Source organism: Dipodomys spectabilis, unplaced genomic scaffold (assembly GCF_019054845.1).
Source record: "Dipodomys spectabilis isolate Male_0828 unplaced genomic scaffold, ASM1905484v1 ptg000806l, whole genome shotgun sequence".
In the NCBI taxonomy this organism is placed as follows: domain Eukaryota; kingdom Metazoa; phylum Chordata; class Mammalia; order Rodentia; family Heteromyidae; genus Dipodomys; species Dipodomys spectabilis.
The window spans coordinates 577,114-586,862 of NW_024871483.1; the positions used below are offsets into that span (position 1 = coordinate 577,114).

Consider the following 9,749-nt stretch of genomic DNA (forward strand, 5'->3'; position numbering starts at 1 on the left):
TAGACCCTTATATGTCACCCTGCACCACAATCAACTCCAAATGGATCAAAGACCTCAGAGTCAAAGCAGACACTCTGAAAACATTACAGGCTGGAATAGGAGAAACCCTAGGTCTCCTTGGCGCAGGTCGAAATATTCTTAATAGAGACCCGGAACCACAACAAATCAAAGAATGGTTGGACAAGTGGGAATAATTTCCAGAGCATCTTTCAGCCCCTAAACCAGAATCATCTGTCAATTACACCCCCACCCCTTTCATCTAATTTCAACTCAGTCATCAAAGTAGTTAAACTGGGAATGCTCTATTTCATGAAGGTGGTAATGTATTGAGAGATGAAAGAATATTCAATATATATTATGTTAAATGGTTCTTTGTCTACTAAGTGATTTGAATAACAGAAGGTGGTGTTTGAATTCACCATTGTTATTTGATTTTTTTTCCCCTTAAGTTTGCTGCTGGACATTTTATCCCAGCAAACATATAGCAATTTGCTTTACCTTAGGAAATTTTCGTATTTCTTTAACTATCCTGCATTTTATTGGCAATAAAGGAATTTTCTTTTTTTTTTAAACTGAAAACAGAGGAAACTCTTTATTGAATATTTAGCAACCTCCACAAGAAAGAATGTTCTCACCACCAAAAATAGGATCAATGTATGAAGTCATAGATATCCTAAAGATTGTATTCCTACATTCTTCAGAGCTTTTTTTAATCATAAGAGTACACTAAATTTTGTCAAAGGCTTTTTTTTTTCTGTAACAACTGAAATGATCATAGGATTTGAGTTTTGATTCTGTTTAGATGGTAAATTACAATTAAAATTACATATGATAAATTACAATTCAAACCATGCTTGCACTCCTGGAATGAAGCCAACTTGATCCAAAAGTGAGAGAATTTTTGTTTTTGTATATTTTTTGTTTGCGTTTTGTTTTTGTTTTTTATTTTTCCAGGACTGGAACTTGAACTCGCCTTTTGCTCTCACTCAGCTTTTTCGTTCCTGGATGACCTTCCACCACTGGACTCACACTGCTAGTTCAGCTTGGTTGCTGGTTAATTGGAGGTAAAATCTTACTCTTCTGCCTAGCTTTAAACTATGATCCTTAGATCTCAGCTTCCTGAGTGGCAGAATTATAACTGTGAGCTCCTGATACTCAACTGATCTATTAATATGTTGATGAGTTCTGTTTGTAAATATTTGTTTAGAATATTTGGACCTAGCTTCAGTACAGAAAGTGGTCTATAAGTTTATTTCTTCTAGTCACCCTATCTGGCTTTGGAATTAGTATAATATGGGTTCCATAGAATGAGTTTGGTAGTTTTTCTTTTTTCATCTATTTCACCAGTAGGTACAGGAGTACTAATGGTAATTCTTTAGAAGTCTGGTAGATTTTGGCAGTAAATCCATCAGTTCTTGGGCTTTTCTTTGTTAGACTGCTTATTAAGGCTTTAAATTAATCATTTGTTTTAAGTCTATTTAAGTGGTTACTTCCTATTGGCTCAATTTTGGTAGGTCAATGTATCTAGAAATGTACCCATATTTTAGGTTTTCCAATTTGCTTGAATATCGATTTTTCAAAGAATTCCTTCATGATTGTATTAATTTCATTGGTATTTTTGTGTTGTGTATGTTTTTATCACTACTTTTATTTATTTGGATTTTTCTTTCCTTTTAGTCAAATTAGGTAAGGACTTATCTTTTATAGCTTTTCAAACAACTTTTTTTTTAATTGTGAACATACTGTACAGAGGGGTTACAATTACATGGAGAAGATAATGAGTACATTTCTTATCAAGCATTGCAGCCTCCTTCTTTGTTTAACCTTCACATCCCTTTCCAGCCTCACCCCGCCCCTCCACCCAATTCTCCCCACCACGAACAAAGTTGTTAAATTCATTTTAGACATGACAACTTGTACTTCTCATTGTTGCAACGGGTCCATCTGTATCCTTAAACAACTTGTTTTTCCCCTTCCCTTCCACAAATTATACCGACATCAAATATACTGAAAGCAGGGGTGATACTGTGGGGGAGGACATACAAAGCAACAAAGAGATAATCTTATAAATGCGTTAGAAACAAACGCATGAAATAAAAAAATTGAAATACATATCTAAGGGTTCATTTTCCTAACATCACATTATCTGACCTTTTTTGCTTGACTCATACATATACTAGATATTGCAAATAAGGGAAACCATTTGACCTATGTTTCTTTGGGCTTGGCTTACTTCACTTAATATAATTTTTTCAAAGCCTTTCCATTTCCTAACAAATGGGGCAATGTCATTCTTTCTGATGGAGGCATAGAATTCCATTGTGTATATATACCACAATTTCTTGATTCATTCATCTACTGAGGGACATCTGGGTTGGTTTCAGATCTTAGCTATGGTAAATAATGCTGCAATAAACATAGTTGTGCTGGTAGCTTTAGTGTGGCCTTGTTTGTAAACATTTGGGTAAAGGCCCAAAAGTGGGATTGCTGGGTCATAGGGGAGTTCTATATGAAGTCTTTTCAGGAACCTCCTTACTGCTTTCCAAAGTGGCTGAAAAAGTTTACACTCCCACCAACAATGAAGTAAGGTTCCCATCTGTCAACATCCCCTCCAGCATCTGTTGTTATTAGAGTTCTTGATTTTTGCCATTCTACCTGGGGTGAGGTGGTATCTCAATGTTGTTTTGATTTGCATTTCTTTTATAGCTAGGGAGGTTGAGCATTTCTTCATGTGTCTATTGGCCATCCTTCTTTCTTCTTCAGAGAAGTTTCTCTTCAAGTCTTTAGCCCACTTATTTATTGGGCAGTTGTTTCTTTGAGGATTTGTTGTTGGGGGATTTAATTTTTTGAGTTCCAAGTATATTTTAGATATGAGACCCTTGTCCGTTGTATGGCTAGTGAAGATCTTCTCCCATTCCGTGGGCTTTCTATTGATCTTGCTAGCTATCCTTTGCCATGCAGATGCTCTGCAACTTCTTAGTTACTATAATTTATTCCTTCCATCTGGAGTTATTCCTTCTCTTCTGCCACAACTGTTAATTAGCCTCTGCCTTTTTGGTGCCACGACTGAGCAAAACAAATTCCAAATCTTACTTGGACTGCACTTCTCTTGTGATTAGCAATGACCATTCAAATGCATGGAATCTTTGAATTTCCAGTATTAATCTTCACCTGATATCTAAGCACATTCCTGGCATTAATTTCCGTGACCTAATGAACAAAACGTTTTTTTTTTCAACACAGTATCCTAATATAGGTAAAGTACATGTATTAGAGACTATTGTCAGGTATCAGTATGGAAGGAGCAATTATATGTTCTAAGTATGGGTTCTTTATTGTGCATTCACTAATATTTTTTGTGAGTCCTGGGGCTTAAACTCAGGACTAAGGAATTATTCCTGGGCATATTTTTTCTCAAGACTAATGCTTTACCACTTGAGGCACAGAACCACTTCCAGTGTTTCTTTTTCTGTTTATGTGGTACTGAGGAATTGAACCCAGGGTTTCGTGCATGCTAGGCAATCAGTGTACCATGAAGCCACATTCCCAGAGCCCTAAAAGAATTTCTTAAGATGGCATTACATTTTCATTCTGTAACTATGTATCATAATTTTGGCCAGGTGCTAGAAAATGATGTAGAAAACAATACTAGTCCAAGAAGGCTGGAAATACTATACATCACTAGGGAAGTACAGTGTTAAGACTTGCAGGACTCTTAGGACTCCTAGGGTTCATAGAACACTATCCTTGAGCTGAAGAGCTGACATGCCATGCCCAGGCCCAGAATTCAGGCCCCACAACCGACCCAAAATGGCCATATTTTCATACCATTCCATGGATAAATGTCTAATAGCACATAGTTTTAGAACTCTCCCTCTGATTTGAATATTGCCTATACTTCAATCTACGGTTGATTATTTTTCTGCTCTATCTTCCTTATGGAATTTCTTACATATCTGAAAACAAAATAAAATATTTTGCCTACTACTAAGCTACATGTATCTACTTATATAGGTTGTTCTATATACTATGATTCTGTTACTAAGCATGTGATTTTAGCTCTCAAGTTTTTTCAGCTTTAACATGAGAGGACAGAGCCTGTGACATGTCAACACCTCTAGTAATTATGATTAAAAGGATAACTAAAGCTAAAATGTACAGATGCAAGCACAAACCATCTATAATTCTTGTAGTAACACCTAGAACTAAGTACATAGAGATTCTCAGAAAAATTTTTCCACCAAACAAAGATGTCATCTTTTATATTTGCAGCTAGAGAATGCAAAGTATCCTTCTGTGCTCGTTAATAGTTCTTTCCTAGATCAGACTTGGCAGATTGGTCTTTAATGGCACATAGTTAAGAGTTTCTGGTGACAAATAATGAAGCAAGGTAACCGTGAATGCCTACAGACAATTATCCTGGGCTCATGACTTTTTATCTTCCATGGTGCCCTGAAAAGGGACTGTGTAGCTGTAGAATTGAGAACAAATTGAAGAACAAAAAAAGAAACAAAATACAATTCCATCTGTCAAACTGATGATGGATACTGTCCTAACCTGCCGAAAAAAAATGAAGTGCTTATTCTATGCACTACTGATGCCTTTATTTATGCAAATATGACAGATGGAAAGATCATTATGCACCTTTTATTTAAGAAACTCATGCAACTGTACAGTTTGTGCCAAGTGTAATCCGTCACATGAAAGAATCTACAAGTATACCTCTACCTTTTTTTATACCTTACTAGATCCTAATTATATTTCATAAATGGAGAGTCAAATAAGGAAAATAGAAAATATGTATGACTGTAAATTAGAATGTAGAAACGGAGCCTTTTTCTGTGCCTGTTCTAAGGCTTGAATTCAGGTCCTGGACTGTGTCCTGAAATTTTTTTACTCAAGGTTAGCATTCTAACATTTGAATCACAGGTCCAGTTCTGGGGGGTTTAGTGGTTAATTGGAGATAAGAATCTCACAGTGTTTGCTTCTTCAGACTGGTTACAAACTGCAATCCTTAGATCTCAGCCACCTGAGTAGCTAGGAATTCAAGTCTGAGACACCTAACCCTGCTTAGGCAGCCATTTTCAAATGGCACAGTAATTTTCTAGCAAGCAACCCACAGCAAGAGCACAATGAAGATAATACCACTGTTACAGGATTCCTGATCCCTGATGTCCCAGAGAGGAGGTCTCCAAAAGGGAAGACTCATCTGCCTGCATACTGAGTTCCTTATGTTGTCTCGGAAAAGAATTTGAGGATACAAAATAAAGGCCAAGAACGTTTATTAGTGAAGCAGAGTGAAGCAAAGATAAAAAGATAGTGCGCAACACAGACATGTGTATGGGAATATCTGACCATAAACACTTCATGATGTTAAAGCATTCAGCATACCTGTGCTCAAAGGGAGGTTGAGAGTGATCAAATGTACCAAATCTGAGAACAGAGTTAATCACATAAGGTACACTTTCATCAATTAGGCTGAGAGGCTTCTAGACTGAACTATTTGTTCAATTTTCGTCATTGATGTCTGGTAAGCCCTTAAAAGAAAGGATGAATACCTATCTTAGGGTTCATTTCCCTAACATCAACTTATCTGACCTTTTCTGTTGACTCAGGCATATACCAGATATTGCAAATAAGGGAAACCATGGTACCTATATTTCTTTGGGTCTGGCTTACTTCACTTAATATAATTTTTTCCAAGCCTTTCCATTTCCTAACAAATGGGGCAGTGCCATTCTTTCTGATGGAGGCATAGAATTCCATTGTGTATATATACCACATTTTCTTGATCCATTCATCAATTGAGGGGCATTGGGTGGAGGGGGCAGGGAGAGGATGGGCAGGGATGGGAAGGGGAAAGAAAGGAGGAGGCTACAATGCTTGATAAGAAATGTACTCATTATCTTGCCCATGTAATTGTAACCCCTCTGTACAGTATTTTCACAATTAAAAAAAAAAGATGAATTTTGCCACATAGTCCAAGGTTTACCATAAGATAAATAAAACTTTTAAACACGTTTTTTTTTTAATTTTTAGAAGTATTTTTATTATGAAAATACCATACAGAGGAGTTACAATTACTTGGGAAAGATAATGAGTACATTTCTTATCAAGCATTGTTGCTTCCTCCTTTGTTTCCCCTTGCAAACCCTTCCCATATTCCTCCCTTCCCCCCCACATCCACATCCCACCTCCCACCCCTGTTCAAAGTTGTAAAGTTCTTATCAAGAAAAGTTATTTTTCTCAAGTGTTTGTTTTTTCCAGGATGTCTCTGTTTTTTAATTGTGAAAATACCATACACAGGGGTTAAAATTATTATGAGCAAGGTAATGAGTATATTTCTTTTTTGGGGGGGAGGGGTTCGGTCATGGGGCCTGAACTCTGGGTCTGGGCGCTCTCCCTCAGCTCTTCACCTCAAGGCTAGTGAGCTACCACTTGAGCCACAGTGCCACTTCAAGCTTTTTCTTTTTGCTTATGTGGTGCTGAAGAATCGAACCCAGGACCTCATGCATGCAACGCAAGCGCTCTACCTCTGAGCCACCTTCCCAGCCTGGAAATGAGTATATTTCTAATCAAGCATTGTTTCCTTCTCCTTTGTTTCCCCTTACCATCCATGTCTTCCCACACCTACCCACCCCATCCCACCCCCGCGCCAAAGTTGTAAAGTTCGTTTTTTGACATAGTACCTTGTAATCCCATTGTTGCAATGGGTCCACCTGTATCCCTATTTAAAGACAAGACATAAACCATGCTCATTCACTTTACTAATATAATGTGAAACATCTTATAACAGGATGAGTCTCTTTAAGATATTGTTGTTCAATTTTCAGATCACTCTTTATATTGGACAAGCAGGCTAAGTCAGAGGAAGAGATCTACACTTTTCCTTTATTCTTTTTCTTTTAACTAATACTGCAGCTTATAATAGAAGGTAGGCCTTAAAGATAAAGCTTTTGTGCTTGTAATAGAATTACTAATAAAGTGCCTCTGAATTCCATGATGCTTGTTCCCATCCCTCTTTCCCTGATTTATGTCACCTCACCTTGTAGAGGTAGTATTTCAAAGGTGTGAAATATTTTTCTATAGTCATAATTTCATCAAAATCTCCAGGAAATAAAAAACAGAATAATTGCTGTTTTCCTGAAGCATGCCTATCTTGGCTTATAGGGGCTTATCTGATTCTGATTGTTTTCTCTGTCCCTACTGGTAGTTCCTTGAGGTACAACTGTTTCCTATCATGTACTTTGGTATCTCACTTGCCCTGATACTTTAGAACATTTCCTTTGGTGTTCACACATTGGGGCAGGTCTTCTGCTCATCTCTCCAACACTCTGTTGTCATCTTTTTTCTAGAGAGGAGACGAGTGCCTGGCAGCTCTGCAGATATATAATCTCAGGACAGTTAGTAAGTAGTTGGAAGTGTCTTCTCTTTTTGACTCCATGACTGCCTCTCAGTCCATGCCTTCACCACCATGAAGTTATTTACATGTGCTCAGACATAGTTTCCATACTCTTCTATTCCTCTGCCTCTTGATTCATCCTGTTCATTCTTGTCAGATGGATTTTAAAACACAGTTCTTGACATAGTCCTCCTATTTAAGATCTTTAGTGAGTCAACTTCATTTAAAGTTTTAATCTTTCTTTTCTTCTCCCTCTGCTAAACAATATATACCCTCATCTAATCATCAAGAGTCTGTCATTTCCTAGTTTTTCTCTTCTCATCTTTTTTTGTGCATCTGCATTTACCTGCCTTGAGCATCTTCCAAACCATCTAAACTTCTTTGAAACCTACTTCTTATTCAATTGATAAAATATAGGATTCAAAGAAGTGTGACTACTCCAAACTATTTACCTTCCATTCAGTTATGAAACATGGCCATGTGTAAAGTTATAAAAATAGCAACTTAGACTGCAAATACTAAGTGAATGTCTTTGATAAAGTTGTAAAAGTTTAGATTTTGAGATTCTGAGAGGTAAAATAAGGTAGCATGAAGAACACAAGGATTAGTCTTGGGTATATTTCAACTCTGGGCCTGACTTCTTTATGCCATTGAATATATTACCTAACTCTTGAAACCTTATGCATTGATAAAATTTAGATGGATATTGTAAAACTAGTATCATGAATTAAAAGTTTACATAAATTAAAGCTATTAATATATTTAATTTACTTGACTTTTTCAATGTTAAACATAGTGACTGTTAAATAATTGGCATTTAATAAACCTTAATGCAATCAACTGACTACATTCTCATTTAACTCTAGCCATTGCACCTACAGATATTAGATAATAAATCATCTGGATTTAACTAGGTTAAATGTGCAGAACTTATTACTACAAAATCATTTAAACTTATGTTTTTCATCAATAAACTTGTCTCAGTTATAAACATGTATATTTCAGTTGAGTTTACTTTTACACAGGTTGGATGGTTGAAATGCCTTTTGACAACCAAATGAAGACACCTGCGGAAACGGTGGCCTGAATACAATAAAAACAGGTGTCAACTGAATTTCATCAGAACAGCCTGTTGACACCAAAGAAATTTTTAGAGATAACAAAAACAAAGAGAGAAAGGGCCTTTCATTTTAGGGAGGTTAGTAGAGGAGACAGCATGACTAGGTCTTTATTTTGAACACTTATTTGTAATTCAGGGGATTGGAATAAGCTACAATTTCATATACAAAACAGAGCATCTTTTAAAAAATAAAACTAGCTAGATGAGGTTTCCCAGTAAAAATTCAAGCTTGATTCTTCCCTTCCTTTAATAAAGGGGAGATTATCATTGTTATGACAAAGTAGTCTAAAACTACCATTCCCTCCCTCATGTTGTATGATGTACCAAAATAAATTTATGGGGAACACTGGTTAACTGTGATGCTTGCTCCTTCATTGCCAGATTCCTTTGACGTTTCAAGAGTGGTGATGACCCTTCTAGGTACTCTCCATCAAGTTCTTTGTTTCCAAAGGTGCTTAATGAGATCAACAAAGCAGAAGTATCATATTCAAAAGTTGATGGTAAGAAGAAATTTGTATGAACTGGGAACAGATCCAAGTCATTTTACAAACAAGGTAGATTTACTCATTTCCTCATGCTCACAATCATAGAGAGTGATGACATTTGATATATTTTATCAAATGAAATGACACAAAGTAATAGGATTTCTGTATAAACAAATAGGACCCATTGTGTGCAAAGAAATTAATACCTAATGGAATTTCAAAATTGGTAGATCCTCTACTCCTCTGCATAAAGTTCCACCAAGTCTTCAAGACGCAACAGTGAAGGTCAAAGCAAATATATTGGGATATTATTGGGTACCTGGTAAACAGACATGCCTTAACTCTGACAAAGTGCATACGATGGTCATTAATGTGACCTTTCTGAACAACTACATAGACTATATGTTCCAGTTTGAGCCCATGGGTGGCACAATCATATCTGAGACTGAGAAGCTTGTCATCAATGTAAAACCCCTCCTCATCTTCCACCAACATCAAAGGGGTGACCCTGGAACTATTTGTGTAGTTCTCTGATGTCTTCACGAGGAGGAGGATGGGCTTAAAGAGGGAAGCCAAAAAGATGATCATTTGTGTCCCTTCTCTGGTATTTCAGTGTTTCTGAAGAATGTGAACACTGAGAAATTTAACTTCACCAATGTCATCAACAAATGCCACTAGCTTCAACAAATACTTACACTTCTTGGTTATAGGTCATCATGATAATTTTGAAATCATAGAGTGA

The 9,749-nt window shown here is 36.6% G+C and overlaps 1 pseudogene; it reads right to left on the reverse strand.

Annotated features, from left to right (window-relative positions):
- LOC122102596 overlaps positions 1 to 9,565 on the reverse strand; it is a 136,573-nt pseudogene extending 127,008 nt beyond the window's left edge.
- Positions 9,566 to 9,749: the final 184 nt, after the last annotated feature.